We start from the raw sequence: 21,646 nt of genomic DNA on the forward strand, positions 1-21,646 counted from the left end.
GTCCCTCCACATTGCTAAGAATCCTGCCATTAACACTGTAGTCTGCCCTCAAGTTCGACCTTCCAAAATACATCTGAATTGAACTCCATCTGCCACTTCTTGGCCCAGCTCTGCATCCTATCAATATTCCCATTGTAACTTACAACAACCTTACATGCTAATCCAGAGCACCACTAACCTTGGTGTGATTTGCAAACTTACCAACCCACTGTGATCTCTGGGATGTTTTTAAACCTTATAAGTTATGAATCAGATATTATTCATTGATAAGGCTTTTATATTGGTCCAGCCCTGTAGCGCGGCTCCAGCCCTGAATATAGGCTAATGAAACAGTTGGCCTAGGGTTATGGCTATACTTAGTGCAATATGTTGGCATGAACTCGTTGGAATTAAACCATTTCATCAAAACGCTGCTCCTCTGTGTTTGCAGACTCTTTTTTTTGGTAACATTACTAAGGTACTGGAGAAGAAATGTACCCTCTGTATCTAATCCAACACAGCCTTAAAAGCCATTTATGATAATGCCAGATGCTTCCTGCAGGGAACTACCGCATTGTGCACTAAAAACTCCCCTTCCCCATTGGCTCAGCTGCTAATAGACTCCACAGCACAGAAACAGGCCCTTCGCCCTATCTAGTCTGCGCCAAACTATCATTCTGCTTGGTCCCTAGTTGGCATCCTTATCCAGCTGAACATGCCAAGTAACAACAACTTCCACTTAACATGGTAAGATGACTCAAATCATTTCACCAAGGCATTAATATGGGATAACGAAGCACATAACAAAATATAAAGCAAATACTTGGTCAAAGAGCTGAGTTTTAAAGAACGTCTTTAAAAGGGATGAGGTTTAGAGAGGGCGATTTCCAGTTCTGGTTCCAAATGTAGCAGCAATTCAAACAGGAGGTGATGAAGAGGCCGTAATTGAACAGCAGCGCAATAGTGCAGAGGTTGTTACATCTAACCTGTCATCGATGCTGAAGTCACCACTGAGAAAACGGAGGAATGGAGTAAGAAATAACCCGGTGTAGCAATCCAAAGACTCGGTGTCACCCGTTGGACTCGTCAATGATGGGACCTCAGACTCCAGACTTGCCTATTACTCTGACCTCAGCGCAATTAACCTGAACTAGCATACAAAACGCCGTCTCCCACCCATATGGAAACCCTGCCAAGTCTTTACGATACCAAAATTAACGGTGCCTTCGGCAAGTAATTTGAGACTGTAATCTGTTCAATACAACACAGTTGACAAATCAAAAGGCTGAACACTTGAACACTTGCAAACTAGCAAACACTCCAGCATGGTAGAGAAATACCACACAGAGGGGCTATCCTTTGGGTGAGACATTAAATCGAGGCAGCATCTACCCTCTCAGTTGACTGTAAATTATTTCAGGGCGCTATTCTGAAGGAGATACGTAGTTCCTTCTGCTTCCTTGGCTAACATATAATTCTAATTTAAAAAAACAGATTATCTGATCAGTTTCATAACATTGTTTGTGGTAGCCTGCTGTGCACAAATTGGACATTATAACAGTGACCACCCTTCAAGGAGTAGTTACTTGACTCCGAATTGCTTGAAAGGCACCGTGTAAAAGTCAGTTTTCAGTGCCAAGTTAATTCTTGAAGCCACATTCGTTGGAGTATACAATGAACGGAATAGTCTCCAAAGATATTAGTTTTAGATTTATTTATGTACATCAAAACATACAGTAAAATGCACTGTTTGCATTAACAGCCAATACAACCCGAGGATGAGCTCAAGCAGCCCTCAAGTGTCACCTCGTATTCCAGTGCCAACCCTAATGTTCTGCGAACATCACACAGGCACAGGACAACAAGTAACATCTGCAAAATCCACACACACAAATAGGTCTCTAATCTCAGGACAGGCTGCCTCCAGGCTTCCAACTTCCAGAAAAGTGGTTGCAGACATCGGGCTTCTGACTTTAACTTCCAGACTCGTCAACCTCTGATCTTTGACCTCCAGACTCACTTCAAGCCTAGGACTTGCTGACCATGGGCCTCTTGACCTCAGGACCTGCCAGCCAACCTTGGGCTTCCAAATAGACCTTTGCAATCCATATAAAATACCTCTGGCAACCAACAGGTATGATGGGCTATCAGGAGTTCCTATTTATTAGGCAGATAAGAATTTGCCTTGATGTGTGACATAATAGCTATGACAGGGGACCACTGCAATCTACCCATCATAGAGAGTTCGAACCACTGTTACAAAGGCTGACTGCTTATTTCTGGCATCAGTATTCTAATGGTAAGTGTCAATTCTAACCTGTTCACAGTTTGCTCATGTTGTCATCGTTCTATTCTCTGTTTATCTGTGTTTTTAAAAAATTTGCATAGATTCGCCATGTCACATAAAACTTCGTTAAGATTCTATAGTTAGACAGTGGAGGGTATCTTAACTGGTTGCATCACAGCTTGGTATGGAAACGTCAATGCCCAGGAACGGAGAAGTCTACAGAAAATGGTGAATACAGCCCTGTCCATTACAGACCAAGCCCTCCCCACTCGCTCTACATGAACAGCTACCACAAGAAAGCATCATCCAACATCAAGGACCCTCACCATGCTCTCTTCTCGTTACTCCAATCTGGCAGGAGGTGCTGAAGCCTCAGATCCCACAACACCAGGTTCAGGAACAGTTATTACCCTACGACCATCAGGTTCCTGAACTGGGGTGGATAATTTCACTCACCTCGACTCTGAACTGATTCTACAACCAGGGATCTACAACTCATGATCTCAGTGTTATTCATCCTTTTTTGATTTGCACAATTTAACTTTTGCACATTGGTTGCTTGTCAATCTTTATTTCTGTCTAGTATTTTATAATTCTATTCCATTTCTTTATTTTCCTGTAAATGCCTGCAAGGAAATGAATCTCGATGTAGTATATGATGACATATACTACAAAGTATGTACTTTAATAATAAACTTATTTTGATTTTTGGGGTGGTGGGTGCAGATACATCACTACCAAAGGAGTTGTAAAGTGCTCCTCCCCCTCCACTAGGCTGCAGGTCACCCTCGGGCAAGATGTTGCACCTGTTTAGCCCCCCCCCCCCCGCCCCGGCCCCGATGACGTGAAGCCATGGGAGCCAGTGGTGGATGGTCGTATAAGCAGCTCGTGCACATCATAAGTCCTGGTTATGTGACCACTGACGCCAGGCAGACAATCTCTGAACAGTATTGGTAATGGCTAGGGGCACTTGTCTTGTAAAGACACTGCCCAGAAGAACGCAATGGCCAAGCACTTCTGCAGAAAAAATTGCTGAGAACAATCATGGTCATGGAAAGAGCATGATCACCCATGTCATACAACATGGCACATAACCAACAATCAAATTTGAGTTTGGTGCAATTACTCATAGAAAGCTCCCACTCCAAAAACAAAAAATAATATATTTTTTAGGTTGGTTTGGGCTGTGAAAAGAGATAAAATTAAAATATCATCTCTGCAAGATTGTTATACATGAGTTTGCACATTAAGGGTTAAGTTGAGCAACATGGACCCAATAGATATAGCCAAAAGATGTGTAATGAGGTGCTGCTTTTCTCTTGTCCCAGGATAGTTCTACCTGTCTGTAGCAGGTGGCTTGTCTTTGATTTCAGTCACAGAGGTCCCACTTATTTAAAGCTCAGATAAACGCATCCACAACTAGCAGTTGTCATAGAATCAGACCACACAGAAACCTCCTTAGGGTGACCTCTTAAGGCTGATTTATTCTTCTGCGTCAGCTCGACGCCGTAACCTACACAAGTGGCCTACGCGCGTTGTGAACATTTATACTTGTGCGTTGGTGTGTCTGCGTCGCTCTGCAATTCGGGCACATCACGCATGCGCACACACCTGCCCGTGGAAGGCTTCATGGTCATGGTAGTCTTTCTTGGGGTAAACAAGTTTAAGGCGAGCATCTTTTTTCGTAAAAGCGAAATGTGTCCTCCATAATTTCGGAGGCCTGTAAAGCTTTATGGAAAGCATTGCAGCCAGAGTTCCTTCCCTGCCCTTCAGTCGCACAATGGGAAGCTATTGCAGCGTAGGAGGAAATGCGATGCTACCAAGCAGACCAATCACAGTTGTTGCAGTGTGCATTGCCACGACGCGTAGTTACATTTTGGGAGAGGTGCGTGTCAGGCTACGGTGTAGGGATCCGCGTAGGCTCTGCATAGGGTTCATGGCTACGCTGTACCTACGGCGTCGATTTGACGCAGAAGTATAAATCAGCCTTTAGCCTCCACTGTGTTTAGGTTACTGGACAAACATGTATCAGGCTATTGGACTGATCCACAGTTACTGCTTTGGGCAGCGTGATAGCCTAGCGGTTGGCGCAGTCACTTTACAGTGCCAGTGATCGCTGATTAGGGTTCGATTTCCACCGAATTTGAACGTTCTCCCCGGGACTACTTGGGTTTCCTCCCACATTCCAAATTCATATGGCTAGGGTAGTAAGCTGCGGGTATGCTATGTATGCACTGAAAGTGCACCGACACCTGTGGGTTGCCCCAGCGTAATCCTTGGACTGTGCTGTTCGTTGATGCAAAATGAAGCATTTCACTGTATGTTTCAATGCACGTGTGACAAATAAAGTTAATTTTTATTATTCAATGAATCATACTCCAACAGCTGGGGGATGTTTAAATGTAATTAATTAAATAGATCTGGATTCAGATTTATCTCAAATAATAATGAGGCAGCCTACAGAGAAGACGTCATCTCTCTGACACAGTGGTGTTAAGAAAACATCCTCTCCCTCAATGTCACAAAAACAAAGGAGCTGGTTGTGGACTACAGGAGGAATGGAGACAGGTTAACCCCTATTGACATCAATGGATCTGGGGTTGAGAGGGTGAACAGCTTTAAGTTCCTCGGCATACACATCATCGACGATCACACAGGGTCTGTACGTACCAGCTGTGTGGTGAAAAAAGCACAACAGCACCTCTTTCACCTCAGACAGTAGAATTTTGGCATGGGCCCCCAGATCCTAAGAACTTTCTATAGGGGCACAATTGTGAGCATCCTGACTGGCTGCATCACTGCCTGGTATGGGAACTGTACTTCCTTCAATCGTATGACTCTGCAGAGAGTGGTGTGGACAGCCCAGTGCATCTGTAGATGTGAACTTCCCACTATTCAGGACATTTACAAAGACAGGTATGTAAAAAGGGCCCGAAAGATCATTGGGGACCCGAGTCACCCCAACAACAAACTGTTCCAGGCTGCTACCATCTGGAAAAACGGTACCAGAGCATAAGCGCCAAGATCAACAGGCTCCAGGACAGATTCTTCCACCAGGCCAACAGACTGCTTAATTCATGCTGACGTAACTGTATTTCTATGTTATAATGACTATCCTGTTGTACATGCTATTTATTACAAATTACTAGAAATTGCACATTTAGACGGAGACGTAAAGTAAAGAATTTTACTCCTCACGTATATGAAAGAAGTAAGAAAAAAAGTCAAGTCACGATTCTGGCAGCAGTGACTCTACTGGATTGCTTTCGAAATGCATCCACTTACTAGGTGTCTTCCAATACTGGAAGTTTCTCATTCTTTTTACATCTCAGCTATTTGTGCCTTTCTACAAGGAACAACTACGAGCAGCGCTGTCACAATCCTCCATCGAGGACCCTCACTATCTGGGTCATGCTCTCTTTTTGCTGCTGCCATAGGAAGGGGGCAAAGGAGCCTCAGGTCCCACAGCACCAGGTTCAGGAACAGTTATTTCCCCTCAGTCATGAGGGTCTTGAACCAGAGGGGATAACCTTACATAAGTTCACTTGCCCCAAAACTGAACTGATACTACAACCTAAAGATCCATTCTCGAGGATTCTATTGACCCAATATTACTTATTTATTATTATTATTTTTATAACTGCACACTTGATCTTTTGTACATTGGTGTTTGCCCGTCTTTTTGTACTTTACATTGATTGTATTGTGTTTATTTGTAGCTAATTCCTACAAGGAAATCTCAGGTTAGTTTATGGTGACGTATACATAGAACATAGAACAGTACAGCACAAGAACAGGCCCTTGGGCCCACAAAGTTGTTTTGAACCAGCTAAAAAGTAAATCAAAAAACCCTAAAAAACTAATCCTTCCTACCGACACAATGTCCATATCCCTCCATCTTCCTCACATTCATGTGCCTATATAATCGTCTCTTAAAAGTTTCCAATGTATTTGCATCTACCACCGTACCAGGCAGCACATTCCAGGCATCCACCACTCTCTGAGTTAAAAAACTTACCCCCACATCCCCCTTGAACCTATCCCCTCTCACCTTCAATGTGTGTCCTCTAGTATTAGACTAAAATGCTAGTGATCAATAGTGCTTAACTGATTTGAAACCGTAGGGTTAAGCAGATCACATTTTCTGCCCTTCATTATTCAGTTTCTGATGGTTCTTGTATTTTAAACCACACAGTATCAAAGTTGTGTAGAACAAGGAGCAACACTCACATAAATGACTGCCTATCCTGTTTGTTGGTGTAGGTGAGGACAGCAACATTGTCCATGGTCATGAGGAAAGAAAGATGCTGATTTTTTTCAATAAAATGTCTGTGGAACCCTACTTTGAGCAAATTAGCTACTGTGTATAAAAAAAAATATGCTGGAAAACTAAAAGAGAAACATACTTAATCAATAACCTCTCATCAAGTTTGAAAAGTTAAGTTGCTTCAACTGCTGGCTATTTCCAGCATTTCCTTAACATATAAAAATATATTAACAGTTGTATATTCTACATTACTAGCGAAACTTTAAAGTAATTATTTGTAATTCTCTGTGGCCTCCTAAGGTCATGAAGTATTTTTTTCCTGGGAAAAAGATAATCCCGATCTGTGCCTCTCATAATCTTATAAACCTCTATCAGATCTCCCCTTGGCCTCCACCACTCCAGAGAAAACAACCCAAGTTTGTCCGGCCTCTCATGGTAGCACATGCCCTCTAAAGCAGGTAAACCTCTTCCTGGTAAACCTCTTCTCTTTGATTAATAAATTTACTTTGAATTTTAGATCTACCAATGTAATTGACTTTACATTGGAGGTCAATTAGTGATGGTGCTGGCTTGCTAGTGGTGTTCATATCTCCTGAGCAAAGGAATGAACAGCGCAAATATTTCCAAACCCTTTGTGGTTTATGGCTTAATATTCATTCCAGGGATTTCTGTACTGACCCAACTAAACTAAACAGGCTGTTTTAAAGTGTGACGTTCTCAGATGTCCAACCCTACTGTCAGTTGCCTTTGCTATTAGACCATAAGACCATAAGACAAAGGAGCAGAAGTCGGCCATTCGGCCCATCGAGTCCACTCCGCCATTTTATCATGAGCTGATCCATTCTCCCATTTAGTCCCATTCCCCCGCCTTCTCACCATAACCTTTGATGCCCTGGCTACTCAGATACCTATCAATCTCTGCCTTAAATACACCCAATGACTTGGCCTCCACTGCCACCCATGGCAACAAATTCCATAGATTCACCACCCTCTGGCTAAAAAAAAATTTCTTCACATTTCTGTTCTGAATGGGCGCCCTTCAATCCTTAAGTCATGCCCTCTCGTACTAGACTTCCCCATCATGGGAAACAACTTTGCCACATCCACTCTGTCCATGCCTTTCAACATTCAAAATGTTTCTTTGAGGTCTCCCTTCATTCTTCTAAACTTATTGTGGAAATGTTCCTGAAGGATCAAGGATCATATACACAAGGGTTTCTGCAGGTGTTGGAAATCCAGAGTAACACATACAAAATGCTAGAGGAGCTCAGCAGGTCAGGCAACATCTATGGGGAGAAATAAACAGTTGACATTTCAGGCCGAGACCCTTCATCGGGACTGGAAGGGGGGTGGGGGGAAAGAAGCCAGAATAAGAAGGTGGGGGAGGAGAAGCAGCACAAGCTAGAAGGTGATAGGTGAAACCAGGTGAGGCGAAAGGTAGGTGGGTGGAGGAGGGGGATGAAGTGGGAAGCTGGGAGGTGATAGGTGGGAAATGTAAAGAGCTGAAGAGGAAGGAATCTGATAGGAGAGGACAGTGGACCATGGCAGAAGGGGAAGGAGAAGGGGAACTAGAGGGAGGTGATAGGCAGGTGAAGAGAAATGGAAGAAGAGAGAAGTGGGGCGGGATTATCAGAAGTTGGAGAAATTGATGTTCAAGGATCTAGGATCAACTTTATTCAATGTATTAGAAATTTGCTGTGGTGTTGGTCAGGATGCAACAGGCAACAAAGAACAATTATAAAATAATGTTGGAGGTTAAAGTACAGATATGGAATAAAATGAGCATACACAAATTCTAGCATGGGTGCCATGGTAACATAGTGGTTAACGCGACACTATTATAGCTCGGTGTCTTAGAGTTCAGAGCTCAATTCTGGCACCGTCTGTAAGGAGTCTCTGTATGCCCTCCCCATCAGTTTTCTCCAGGTGTTCCGGTTTCCTCCCACAGTCCAAACGTACCAGGTGCGTTAATTGGTCATTGTATATTGTCCCGTGATTAGGTTAATTCGCGGTTGTCGCCGTTGCTGAGGTGGAAGGGCCTACTCCATCCTCCATCTCTAGATAAAATAAAATGTATTTACAATATGAAAAGCACTCTAAAGTGTAGTTTAAAGTGTTTAGAGTGCGATCCGGTGACTGGGTTAACAGATCATCATCATCATCATCATGTGTCATATGACGTGGGCAATCACAGTCATGACCATGATTGTTCTTGGCAAATTTATCTACAGAAGTGGTTTGCCATTGCCTTCTTCTGGGCAGTGTCTTTACAGGACGGGCGATCCCAGCCATTATCAATATCCTTCAGAGTCTGTCTGCTTGGCATCAGTGGTTGCATAACCCAGACTTGTGATATGCACCAGCTGCTCATACCATCTGTTCCCATGGTTTCACATGATCCTGATCGGGGGGGGCTAAGCAAGTTCTACACCTTGCCCAAGGGTGACCTGCTGGCTAGCGGAGGGAAGGAGCTCCTTACACCTGCTTTGGTAAAGACGTATCTCTACCCCACCACCCACAGCTAATAGATACAGGGGATGTAACTGGAACGGCTGATCAGATTAACAGTCTAGGGGAATAAATGTTTAAGTTGGTAAGATGGTAAGGGTTGGCGTCTTGGTGAGGCCGAGACGGCGTACAAATCAACTGCCGCTCCCTAGCATACTCCTGGCTAATGTTCAGTCCCTGGATAACAAGCTTTGTGAACTGAGAGCTAGAATCTCCTATCAGCAGGAAACAAAGGAACGCAACGTTTTGTGCTTTGTGGAGACCTGGCTGACAGAGGAGATACTGGATCACACCATCGAGCCCTCTGGGTTCTCCCTGTTCCAGGCAGACGGATCAAAAAACCTCACTGGGAAGAGTAAAGGAGGAGGGGTATGCTTCATGGTCAACAATGCTTGGTGTGACTCCCAGAATGAGCATGCACTCAAATCCTTTTGTCCCCCAGATCTGGAATTCCTGGTGTTGCTGTGCAGACCCTACTGGCTGCCTAGGGAGTTCACGGCTGTTATCATCACAGCGGTGTACATTCTGCCGCAGGCTGATACTGACCTGGCTCTCAAGGAACTGTACGGGATCATCAGCACCCTGGAGGCTGCACACCCAGAGGCTGCCTTCATCGTCACCAGTGACTTTAATCGAGTGTCGCTGATGAAATTCTCTCCGAAGTTTTGTCAGCACATCCAGGTGAGCGCTCATGGAGATAACACACTTGACCACTCCCACACTCCCTTCCACAACGCTTACAAAGCTCTCCTTCACCCAGCTTTTGGAAAATCAGATCACTCTTCGATTCTGCTTCTGCCGACGTACAAGCAGAAGCCGAAACAAGAGGCGGCCATAGTTAACTGTTGGTCCGACCAATCGACCTCCATTCTGCAGGACTGCTTTGATGACGCCAACTGGAATGTCTTCCTTGATGAGGATGTCTCCAAGTTCACTGATGGAGTCACGTGCTTCATCTGGAAGTGCATCGACGATGTTGTCCCCCAGAAGTCGGACAGCGTCTTCCCGAACCAGAAACCCTGGATCAATAGTTCCATGCGAGCAGCACTTAACGCTCAACATAGAGCTCACATCACTGGTGATCAACTAGAGCTCAAGAAAAGCAGCTATGATCTGCGCAAAGCTATCACAGCTGCAAAACAACAATATAGAGGAAGATTGAGTCAAGGTTCACAACGAAAAGCACATGTGACTTGTGGTGAGGGCTCCGGGACAGCTTCTTCCACCAGGCCATCAGACTGATGAACTCACGCTGATTTAAGTGTACTCTATTTACTGTTGACTGCTGAACGTTGACTGTTCTATTTATTATAAATGACTATGATTGCACATTACACATTTAGATGGAGATGGAACATGAAGAGTTTTATTCCCCATGTATGTGAAGGATGTAAGAAATAAAGTCAATTCAATTCGATCGTTTATTTTTGGCGTGTGCCTGTGTGCGTGCAAGTCTGCGCGTGTGTGTCTGCGTATGCGTGCGTGCGTCTGTGATGATGTCTTTTTCATGGCTTTTTACAAGGCGCAGAGCGAGAGAGAGACTGTGTGGCGCGCCACTCCCCACACAGACATTTTCGCAGTATTTTCCCTTTATTTTACGAGGTCAAGTTGCGATCTCGACACTCACCTGGAACGGATGGAAAGTGTACTCGGGAGCAGACCCGACTGGTTTCGAACCCGGGAACCTCTGCTCCCGGGTCTGGCGCCGATGTCGTTGCGCCACCAGCCGGCCCCAATTCAATGGTGTTTTAATGGCACCCCACCCCCTATGGCACTTTACAGAAGAGAACTAACTTCAGTGAAAAGCGATATCATTGGAAACATTACCTGGATGGTAGTTTCTTCTCGTTAAGACTAGTTTATATAAAATCCACAAGTATGAACACTCACACCCAATGTGTTACAGAAATATAAGACCAGGGACATTATGCTTGAACTACAGGGAATACTCATTATCAATTCTACATCAAGAATCCTGAGAGTAGTCCTTATCACAGCGCTATAGATGGAATAGAAAATTTACAAGTATGTTGCGCATTTCGAGAATGTTATGAGGTGAGATTGGCCCGACTGAGATTGTTTAGTTGAGAGTATAGGGAAAGGTTGAATAGGCTAGACCTTTATTCCCTGGAACATAGGAGAATGCGGACAACTTTGATAGAGGTATACAAAACTATGAGGGGTATAGATAGGGCAAATGTAAGCAGTATATTCCAAATGAGGTTTTGGTAAGACAAGAACTAAAGGCCATAGGTTAAGGGTGAAACGTAAGATATTTAAAGAGAACCTGATGGGGAACTAATTCACTCAGAGGGTGTTGAAAGTGTTGATGGAGCTGCCACTGGAAGTGGTGGATGTGGGTTGGACTGCAATATTTAAGAGAAGTTTGGATGACTACATGGTTTATGGAGGGCTTTGGTCCAGCTACTGTTTGTTGTAATTAGGCAAAGTAACAGTTTGGCATGGAAGAGATGGGCCAAAGGGCCTGTTTCTGTGCTGTAGTACTCTATGGCTCCATGACTCTATGATCCAAGATTCAAGTTTATTCGTCATGTGTACAATTGTGTTAACAAACAACACATCTGAGGGTGAGCTGAGGGCAGCCCGCAAGTGTCGCCACACAATCTGGCGCCAACATAGCATGTCCACAATGTTCAGCAGAACACAACAAGCAACAAACAACCACCTCAAAAACAAGCCCCATTCCTCCCTTCCACCATGTGACACACACAATCCTACAACCCCAGCATGGCCTCCAGAGAACAGAGGTCTGCTTTGACCTCCCCAGCAGACTCGCAGACTCTAGTACAAGGAGGTGGGCAGAGGTTTAGACATGATATGTAAAATTGAGAGCCAGTTCCAGGTGCACAGGAAAATTTTCTTTCCCATAGGAGAGGTCTATAACTACAGGACATAGATACCAGGTGCATGGTAAAGGTGAATAAGGAGCAGAAGAGAAAATGTTGCATCCAAAGGATAGAAAGTTCATGACGAGCCAATGGTGATGGAAACTGCTGTCACATTTAGAAGTCATTGGGTGGTGCATGGAGATATGTCTTTACCAAAGGAGATGTAAGGTGCTCCTTCCCTTGAAAACCCCCCCTTGGGCAAGGTGTTGCACATGCTTAGCACCCCCCCCTTCTTGTGAAGGCCTGTAAGCAGGTGGTGGATGGTCGTATGGGCAGCTGGTGCATTTCACAAGTCCTGGTTATGCAACCGTTGACACCCAGGCAGACAATCTCTGAAGAGTATTGAATGGCTGCGGTCACCTGTCTTGTAAAGACCCTGCCCAGGAGAAGGAAAGGGCAGACCATTCTGTAGAAAAATTTGCTGAGAACAATCACGGTCATGGGGAAACGACGATTGCCTACACCATAGAACATGGTACACAGTGATGATGAGGTGTCATAGAAGACTACAGCACAGAAGCAGTCTCTTTGGTCCATCTGATCCATGCTGCCTGGTCCCATTGAATTCCACCGAAAGAAGCCCATGAGAGCTTAGCAGCAGAATTAGGCACTTGGCCCATCGAGTCTACTCCGCTATTCCATCATGGTTGATTTATTATTCCTCTCAAACCCATTCTCCTGCCTTCGCCTAGTAACCTTTGATGCCTAAAAACCTATCAACCCCTGGTTTAAATACATCCAATGACTTGGCCTCCACAGCCATTTGTGGCAACGAATTCCACAGATTCACTCACCACCCTCTGGCTAAAGAAATTCCTCATCTCCGTTCTAAATGGACATCTCTCTATTCTGAGGCTGTACCCTCTGGTCCCAGACTCACCCACTATAGGAAACATCCTCTTGGGAAGCATCAGGACCTGATCTTAACAGCTACAGATGTAAATAGTCTCATTATATATATATTTTTTGCACAGGGTAAATTGAGTGGGCTCCTGCTGTGCCACAAATCTCCATAATCCTTAATCGTCACATTGATTTTTTTTTAAATATATCATTAACTGTCCCCTATAGCTTGTGAGTTTTCATTATTTAAAGGTAATGACTAAATTAAATTTTTAAAAGTCAATTTTCTGTACTAATCAATTGTTGCATCCTCGTGGGATTACACCATTCTCAAAATGCTTTCATTATATTTTTCCCCGTGAAGCCACGGCTATTAATACTAGAGGCAGCAAGGTGAGGAAATGTTGCCTCACATGACACGATTGTAGACTGCCTTTCCCACAGCTCAGTCAAACGCCGCTTTCTTCATTTTGGGAATTTTACCACAGTCTTTCAGCAATTAATTCAAGTTCTTAACTGAAAGCCCCCATCTTCAGGTTCCCGCATCGACCAGGAGCAAAACCCTTGGATGATTTCCGCTTTCTGCGAAGGAACGCTGAGTTCAACGGCGGAGATGGCAAACAGCGTGTGTAGAACAATACTGCATCGATCCTTCCAGTAACACACCGCTCTCCCCTCCGACAGGAGTACAGATTGTACTCCTTTGACGGGGGTAAAGAATTCAGTACGTGTAGATTACTTGGAGCACAATTGTATAATAACCACAAGATGTGCTGACGAAGGATCTCGGCTCGAAACGTCGACAGTTTATTCATTTCCAGATGCTGTCTGACCTGCTGAGTTCCACCAGCATTTTGTGTACGGTGCTCTCTCTATATATATAAACACTCAATGTCTTTATAACGTCGCGGGCCTCACTCCTCAAAAAATGCAAACACTTTTTCTACAGCGGCTGCAATTTCTTCATATCAAATACATAAAATATAGAAACCAATTAAAATAATCAGCATTATGAAAAAAGTGCCACACACCAGCGAAACTCGAAGGGTCAAACTCAACCATTCACATAGAAAAGCCCAGATGAACGTTCCCCCAAAATCCCACAGATAGGTTCGGAGAACCTGCTTCTCCGATCGCCCGGATAAAAACAACGACCCTGAAATCACGGTTGTGATGTCGGGGCGTCTAGCGATATAGTTTCCAGCAAGAAATAACTGACAAGGCTTTCACTCTTGCAAGCGCCGGGAAAAAAAAACGTTTTGCAATCAATTTTTTGTAAGAACTCGCCATCTTTAAACATACTTTTTGCTTTTAAAGTGCAACTTACAGTTTGGTGAGATGGTCATTTCCCGTAGGTGTTGAGATTTAAGAGGATTCCCATCAAATGACTCTTTGCAACATTCACTGGATACAATCTGGGGTCCTCTGAAACTGCCAGGGAGGCGGGGATTCAGCTGTCAACAAAGGCTCCAACCAGGAGGAGATGCCTCCTAATGTTGATTGATTTCAAGATAGACCAATCGCCGCAGCAGACATAATAATTGGTAGAAAGGGACGTTGTCCAATGAGGGTTGGAGTGGGCGGGCGTTTGGTGGCGTCGTGGAAAACACACCCAACCGCCGAGTTTTTAAATCTTAGCTGAAATAATGAGACGATTCGCGCATTAGCTACACAATCCCTTCATTACGGTCACCCAATTAAATACCTTTTCATCTACAGTTGCAAGCAGCCTAATTCTTTCGGGTATCTATCACATTGATACAATCGAGAAGAAGGCGCATGGCTGTACTTCATCAGGAGTTTGAGGAGATTTGGCATGTCACAAAAGACTCCAGCAAATTTTACAGATATGCAGTACTGTGGGGAGCATTCTGACTGGTTGCATTACCCCCTGGAGTGGAGGCTCCAGTGCTCAGAACTGCTGGAAGTTGCAGAGACTCCACCAGCTCCTTCAAGGGCACAAGCCTCCCCATTTCCGAGGGCAACTTCAAAAGACGATGCCTCGAGAAGGCAGCATCCATCGTTAAGGACTCTCACCATCCGGAACATGACCTCTTGTCAATGCTACCATCAGGGAGCAGATACTGGAGCCTGAAGACACACACTCCGAGTTCAAAGTAAATTTATTATCAAAGTGCATATATGTCACCATATACTACCCTGAAATTTATTTTCTTGCAGGTATCCACAGTAAATACAAAGAAATACAATAGAATTATGAGAATCCATACAGAGAAACAACAAGTGCAAAAACAAAAAGGAAAAAAAAGCAATAAATACTGAGAACATGAATGCAAGCAGGCTTTTTCCACTGAGGCAAGGGGAGAAAAAAACCAGAGGACATGGGTTAAGGGTGAGGGGGGGAAAGATTAAAGGGAACATTAGGGGGGGCTTCTTCACACAGAGAGTGGTGGGAGTATGGAATGAGCTGCCAGACGAGGTGGTAAATGCGGGTTCTTTTTTAACATTTAAGAATAAATTGGACAGATACATGGATGGGAGGTGTATGGAGGGATATGGTCCGTGTGCAGGTCAGTGGGACTAGGCAGAAAATGGTTCTGGCACAGCCAAGAAGGGCCAAAGGGCCTGTTTCTGTGCTGTAGTTTCTATGGTTCTATGAGTTGTAGAATCCTCGAAAGTAAGTCCATAGATTCAGTTCAGTGCTGGGGTGATGAAATTGAATGAACTTATCCCCTCTGGTTCCGGAGTCTGATGGCTGAAAGGAATTACAGTAACTGTTCTTGAACCTGCTGTTGTGGGACCTGAGGCTCATATACCCTCTTCCTCTTGGCATCAGCGATAAAAGAGTATGGCCTGGATGGTGGGAGTCCTTAATGATGAACGCTGCTTTCCTGCAGCGTTGTAGATGTGTTCAATGGTGGATCCATGACTTTTTGTAGGCTTTTCTGTTCAAGGGCGTTTCCACACCAGGCCATAATACATTTAGTCAGTATACACAACAGTGTATCTACAGAAGTTTGTTAAAGCTTTAGATGATATGCTGAATCTTTGCAAACTTTTAAGAAATGAGAAGAAATTCTTTGTAATGGCTGTTATGTGCTGGACCCAGGACAGATCCTCTGAAATGATAACGCTGAGGAATTTAAAGTTGGTGATTCTCTTCACCTCTCATCCCCTGGTGAAGACTGGCTCATGGACTTTGGTTTTCTCCTTCTGTAGTCAATAATCAGCTCTTTGGTCTTGCTGACATTGAGTGAGAGGCTGGTGTTGTTCTGCAACCAGTCAGCCTCCCCCCTATATGCTGATTTGTCACCATCTTTGATTCAGCTTATAACAGTGGTATGAAAAAATAGTATTGGAGCCGTAATTAGTCTCACAGTCATAAGTATAAAGCAAGTAGAGACAGGGGGCTAAGCACACAGCCCTGTGGTGCACCTGTGCTAATGGTGATTGTGGAGGAAATGTTGTCGATCCAAACTGATTGGGGTCTGGAAGTGAGGAAATTGAGAATTCAATTGCATAAGGAGGTATTGAAGCTAAGGTCTGGAATCTTATTGATTAGCTTTGCAGGAATCATAGTATTGAATGCCAACCTGTAGTCAATGGCTCTTCACTCAACCCTGGAACATTTAGACCTGTGCAGCTTTGAAACATGGGAGGAAACTGGAGCAGCCGGAGGAAGCCCACACAGTCACAAGTAGAATGCATGAACTCCTTACCGACAGCAGCATTGTACATTGAACATTGAACCCCTATCAGTGATAGCTGGCGCTGTAAAGTAATTGGGCTAACCAATATGCTAGCGTGTTTCACCTTTCACCTGGGCACGTTGCAGCAATTCCTGGACTCAATACTGAATTCAACAACTTCAGTTAACTCACTTTCTCTGCTTGAATTAGAACAACACAGTTCTGATGAAGATCACGAACGCAAGAGATTCTGTAGGTGCTAAAAAGCTTAAGTAGCACACACAAAATGCTGGAGGAACTTGTGTATTTGATATTTCAGTAATATTTGAGTAATCTTGTAAATACATTGTTTGATTAATCTTCCTTGTTCATTTCAATAATTCATTCCCGGTTCTATGCGTAATTGCGTGAATTACGTACGTCACCACAGCAACCATGTGATACATGCGTGCCTTGCTCTAAGTAAACACGAAGTTAGACCCACATTATGAACTCCCGTATCTTTCTCTGAATTAGTTTAATGTTTTTAATGTTTAAAAATGAACAGTGGAATTCAGCAGGCCAGGCAACATATGGAATAAACAGTCAACGTCGTGGGCTAAGACCCCTCATCAGGCCCTCGGCTCAACACCTCGACTGTTTATTCCTCTCCATAGATGCTGCCTGAGCTGCTGAGCTTTTCCAGCATTTTGTGTCTGATTTAGGGTCATACGTTTGCAGCCTTGACTTTATGTTTCTCATTCCACTAACACAGACTGACCTGTTGGGCATTTCTTGCAACTCTATTTTTCATAATTTTTACATGTTCCAGGTTTGTTTCTCTCCCTCTCTCTCTTTCTCTTTTTTATCTATTTACCACTCTCATTAACCTATCAGTCAGAGAGCTTCATCAATAGCTGATCACTATGGCAATCCTAGTCTTATCCTATCAACAAAATTCCCTGACCCGCATCCATCCCAAAAAGCCCTGTGGAGCAGCGAGCCGAACCAGCCCATCTCTTGCCTCTGACCACAACACCCTGGCCATGTCAATCTGGCCTGGCCCTTAAATCATTCAAAACTTGGGTCATTCCTCACCGTTGGGCTCAGGCTCCATTACCTTGATAAGGCCGGTACTTGACCTTTCCAATTCAGCTTGGCTCTTAAATCGATCAAACCTCAGATTGTTCCACGCCTCGTCTCCACGTCCACTCCAGCAGCTCCAGCCAGGACATTCTGCAGATGATCTGCCTTAGCAAGACTCCAGTTACACCTCAAAAATGTCAGATATGCAGGCAATTCTGCTTAACTCAGACGGGGAAGCAACAGGCCACTGTTCACAGCGATGGTTTACCGGAAAAAGTGTGAATAACGAAGTTTTTCAAGTCAAATCATTTATTGTCATTTAACTATATACATGTACACTGTCATACGAGACGTTTCTCCAAACCAGGATGTAAAGCACAATAGTACACATAACACACAATAACATGAAAATAAGGATAAAATCTGCAGATGGATTACACATAAATAAACAAACTAAAGCACATAAGTTAACTATTGTAAGATACAGAACAGATTAACCAGTGACACTTTGAATGCGATGCGGCAGGGATGGCCTGATGGAAGAAACTGTTTCCCATCCCGACCATTCTTGTTTTTATGGATTTGAGTTTACTGCCTGATGAAGAGGATGCTGGATGGATGAGTGGGATCGTTGATAATCGCTGCGTATGCAGCGTTCCTCATAAAAGTCCCCGATGGAAGGACAGAGAGATGGTCATCTATGATTTGAACTCCCAGGAACTTGGTGCCCTTAACTCTCTCTATGGAGGAGCCATGTATTCGCAGAGTTGTACAGCTGAATGACAATTAAACTTGAATTCTAATTCTCTACCTACAGCTACTGACCGCACTTCTGTATCTTTACAACATTTTCTGTTTTTTTTAAATTTAAGGTTGGGATCTCGCGTCTCCCAAATAAAACACCAGGATTTGGGATTGCTTCTATCAAACCTTTATATCTTGAACCAAAAGCAAAATACTTTTTTGTTGTTGGAAATCTGTAATGAAACAGAATGTAATCAGCAAACCAGGTTCTAGTTGTGGTGACAGAAATCTATGGCCCCAGGGGTCAAAATCCAGAAGACGGAGACTTACAGGAATTGTAGAAGGATTGGCGGGGGGGGGGGAGGTAGAGAAAGCAGAGCTGGTGGAGGTGAGAAGAACTTTCATCCAGAGGTTGAACCTGAAACTTACAAAAAGGGTGGCACAGGCAGCAACCCTCAACACATGTAAGCAGTTTTTAGGTGTACAGTAGATGAATTATCATGACTTGTAGGGCTATGGATCTAACAATGGAAGGTGGGATTAAACTGAGTGACTTTTTCAACTGACAATGGCATAACTGGCAGAGTGACAGTGAGAACGGACTCACTTCCATGGACTCTACACCTATGTTCCTGGTATTACTTATTTATTTTGTATTTGCACGGTTTGTCTTCTTCTGCACATTGGTTGTTTGTCAGTCTTTTCGTTGATTCTATTGCATTTCTCTCTCCTACTCTAAATGCCCACAAGAAAGTGAAATCTCAGGGTAGTATATGGTGATACATACAGTCCTGTGCAAAAGTCTTAGGCACATATATATAGCTAGGGTGGCTAAGACTTTTGCACAGTACCGTGGTCATTTTATGCATTGCACTGTACTGCTGCCGCAAAAAAACAGATTTCATGATATATCTGAGTGATGATAAACCTGATTCTGATATGTGTCTCTATTGTGGACTGAGAGTGGGAAAGGGGCAGGGAGAGGGGAATCATGGCTGGGAAAAGGGGAGGGAGTGAAAAGCATCAGAGAGACATTCTGTAATGATCAATAAATCCGTAGTTGTGAACTTCCCATGATTCAGGACATATACAAAGACAGGTGTGAAAAAAGGACTTGAAGGATCATTGAGGACCTGAGTCACCCCAACCACAATCTATTCCAGCTGCTACCATCCGGGAAACAGTACCGCAGCATAAAAGCCAGGGCCAACGTGCTCTGGGACAGCTTCTTCCACCGGGCCATCAGACTGATTAACTCACACTGATTTGAGTGTATTTCTATGTTACTTTGATGGTTCTATTTATTATAAATTACTATGATTGCACATTCCACATTTAGACGGAGACGTAACGTAAAGATTTTTTACTCCTCATGTATGTGAAGGATGTAAGAAATAAAGCCAATTCAATTCAGTTCAAAAATTAATTGTTTGGAATCAAGTGACTTTGCCTGGTGTCTCAGGGCTGGGTGTGTCTGCACCCAGGCATCCCTCCTCCCACCCCCAGCTCTGGCACTCCTTCTCTGCCACCTGTTCCACACCTCTCCCACAGCACCCCACCCTCACCATTCCCAACATACTTTGCTCCCACCAGATTTACAATCTCACTCTCTGCTCCACGTGTTGACAAACACCATACTGTGTAAAAGTCTTGGGCACCCTATATATGTGCCTAAGAATTTTGCACAGAAGTGCATGTATGCTAATAATAAATTTACTTTGAACTTTGACCTCCGTCTGAGTCGTCTGTTCCAGGTTGATGATCTCTTTTTCTGGAGTCTGTGTGCCATTAATTTAATTTCTCTGACATTGCACCACTCTTTCAGTACTGCACCAGTGTCAGCCTGTATTATCTATGCTCAAGTCTCTGGAGTGAGATTTGAATCCAGAATATACTGGGTTTTCCCAAAGGCAAGGAAGTTTACCCCCAGGGCCACATTAACCCATTAAGCTGTTATTACCTTTGTTAAATTAAACTCCAAAGTATGTTTTGGGAAAGAACATGGAACATAAAACATGAGAGCATTGTACATGCCCTTTGGCTCACAATGTTGTGCTGACCTTTAAACCTCCATTAACCCTTCCCTCCCATATAGCCCTCCATTTTTCTATCATCCATGTACTTATCTAAGATTTTATTAAGTGCCCCTAATGTAGCTGCCTCTACCACCACTCCTGGCAGCGCGTTCCATGCACCCACCACTCTCTGTGTAAAAAACTTACCTCTGACGTCACCCATATACTTTCCTCCAAACACCAAAACAATTATGACTCTCCTGGTATTAGCCATCAAAACTAACTAACTGAAAGATTCAGATTCTGATTCAAAAGCACTTATTTACCACACATGCAAGGGGTGATTGATAAGTTCATGGCCTAAGGTAAAAGGCATCAATTTTAGAAAACCTAGCACATTTATTTTTCAACATAGTCCCCTCCTACATTTACACACTTAGTCCAGCATTCGTGGAGCATATGGATCTTGGACCTCCAGAAAGTGTCCACAGCAGGGGTGATTGATAAGTTCGTGGCCTAAGGTAGAAGGAGATGAGTTATACAGCTCTCATTACATGCACATGCAGTTCAACACCTTGCGTGATTATGCAGAAAGTTTGAAGTTAATAACTCATCTCCTTCTACCTTAGGCCACGAACTTATCAATCACCCCGATGAGTTATTAACTTCAAGCTTTCTGCATGATCATTCAAGGTGTTGAACTGCATGTGCATATAACAAGAGCCGTATAACTCATCTCCTTCTACCTTAGGCCACAAACTTAACAATCACCCCTCGTATATTGAAACATTGTGATGGTGTCATTTGCATTAACCACCACCAACACAATCTAAGATGGGCTGGGCAGCATTTACTAATGAGTCATAAAAGTCTATCCATTCCTAGTTTCATATTTTATAGATTTCCGAATAGTCTACTTAAGCCCAGATAGGAAGGGACAGTACTTTAGAACCACAGTAATTTATTAAGAGTGGAGTCATTACAATGCAGCACTCTCATGGGTCTCAGAAGCTTCAAGAACAAAAGTGAGTGAGCGTTTATACAATTCATTCCTTGTTAGCACTCCTACCTGGAGCCAGAGGGTGCAGTACGCAGAAGCAGTCCATGGATTTATTCTGCTGGAGTTTCATAGAAACCTTTGGTAAAACCAAGCATCAAAGCAAGATGATTGAATAGATTCAAGACTAAATGACATATGTTCTTAAAACCAAGGCTAAATGTCTGCAGCCTTTGGCAATCGTTAACAAAGAACTTTCCGATACAAAAGGCCAGGAGTGTATGCTTCCTGCGTTTGCCTCGTTTCAGCTGTAAATATTCACCCACACTGCAAATGCAACAAACCCCAAACTCAGATTTCTAGTATTTTACAGTTTTTTGTG

The 21,646-nt window shown here is 43.7% G+C and overlaps 1 protein-coding gene across 1 annotated transcript in view; it reads right to left on the bottom strand.

Annotated features, from left to right (window-relative positions):
* The window catches only part of LOC134356003 (kelch-like protein 25), a 56,417-nt gene extending 42,190 nt beyond the window's left edge, over positions 1-14,227 (bottom strand). The window contains exon 1 of the transcript XR_010020254.1: positions 14,121-14,227. The gene's annotated coding sequence lies outside the window, so the exon portion shown is untranslated. The remainder of the gene's footprint in view (positions 1-14,120) is intronic.
* Positions 14,228-21,646: the final 7,419 nt, after the last annotated feature.

Source organism: Mobula hypostoma, chromosome 13, assembly GCF_963921235.1.
Source record: "Mobula hypostoma chromosome 13, sMobHyp1.1, whole genome shotgun sequence".
NCBI lineage: Eukaryota > Metazoa > Chordata > Chondrichthyes > Myliobatiformes > Myliobatidae > Mobula > Mobula hypostoma.